Source organism: Apium graveolens, chromosome 2 (assembly GCF_009905375.1).
Source record: "Apium graveolens cultivar Ventura chromosome 2, ASM990537v1, whole genome shotgun sequence".
Classification (NCBI taxonomy): domain Eukaryota; kingdom Viridiplantae; phylum Streptophyta; class Magnoliopsida; order Apiales; family Apiaceae; genus Apium; species Apium graveolens.
Genome location: NC_133648.1, coordinates 219,875,728 through 219,877,515, shown reverse-complemented (window position 1 = coordinate 219,877,515; position 1,788 = coordinate 219,875,728).

Sequence of the window (1,788 nt, the reverse complement as noted above, 5' to 3'; positions counted from 1 at the left end):
CTTAGCAATTGATGCGATATCTTCAGCAGTGTAATCACTCTTCTCCATTGGTACAGTCTTTGCTGCTTCACCTGCAACTGCAACAGCGAGCTTGGTTGGTTTGTGAGGTCCTTCCTTGATTCTATCAAGATATTCTGGATCTGTAGCTTCCAGAAACATGGTCATCCTCACCTTCCATATGGCATATTCAGATGGTCTTAGTATGGGAACTCTAATGGTCTCATACCGACTTTGAATTTGTGTCTTTGGAGGTTCTTCAGTTTTGGTAGGCTTAGTTGGAGTTTCTGTGTCAGACATGATTGTGTTTGGATATTAAACTATATGTGCGTTAACAGATAGGCTCTGATACCACTTGTTAGGTCACACACACACTGTAAAGGGGGTGAATACAGTATATAGTACAATCAAATCGAACTTTAATAACTCAAGTAACAGAAAACAAACTTTATTGAAGCAATAAACTCTGTTACAGTATGGAACTGTTACCTCTCAGTGATGAACAAATATTACGAGAGCTGCTAGGGTTACAGTGAATAATATTTTCGAATATGATAACACTTATAGTGTAAACCCTATGTCTGTGTTTATATACTACACAGTTACAAGATTATTGCTAATTGATATGGAATATAATTCTGCTTCCTAAAATATATCAATCAGATATCTTTTCTTCCAAGTATTCTATTCTTCATAGAATTCCTTCTTCATGCATATCTCTTCTTATATTTGTCTCGATCTTCTTTCCTTTAATCAGTTGATGTCCTTATCTGAACGTCCTTCAGTACTTAAGTTATGATATCCATCTTCTGATGATTATCTTCTGATAATATAAGTACTGATATCCTTAAGTCCTGACTTCCAGTAAGTACTAATTTATCCTGTTTAAGTAAGATCTGAAAACTAAACATAAATCATATTAGCCATGACATTATCAAATATATCTAACACGATAAATGAAGGAGACGCTTTCCGATTTTCGGGAGCGTATCCTGTGAAATATCGGAACTACCACTCGAATGCAAATAGTTATATAGTTATAAATGAATATTTTGTATAATATAACTGATAACTTGTTTCCTAAAATGATGAGTATATGCGTTTTCTGAAAATGAATATTGAATCGAGTTTTGAGTATGTGAATCCTGAAGGTTACGTGTATTATAGTAATATATATTATTATGAGTCGGGTTTCGATATCGTAGGGGTAGGATGTTAGCAAGGATATGTCAAGCATACCTAGACGCCTAACGTAAGGGTATTTCGGCTCTGTAGGTTCTAGTCGAAGAACTCAAGAATTGATATCGAACTAAGATAACCTAGTGATCAGTCGACAAGTGCAGCGAGGTCCCCAAGAGAAGAACCCTGAGAGTCTTGGATATTATCTTGAGATAGATTGCTGCGAATCAGGGATGTCTTCTAATGAGACAGTCATTTTTCCATGAAAGCCCTAACGTCCGAGTCTATCAAAAATCAGTCAGTGATAGTCGTAAAGCTTTGCAAGGCAAGTACCCCTGACCATTCTTTTATGGTTCAGTACGTATGAATAGCTAAATGTTTTATTCTCGTAATGGAACATAAATGTTTTAAGTTACGTATCCCCTGTAGTTATAAATCACTATTTTCAAATTATTTTGGGGAAAAGTAACTTCGAAAGGTACCTATCTCGAAGGAAATGATTTACGAACTGGATTTTATATGTGTGCTGGTTAAATAAATGATTTTGAAATGAGATAGGCATAAGTGTTTTCAAAACTGGATAAAACGGTCAGATATGGGATACATTGGGGC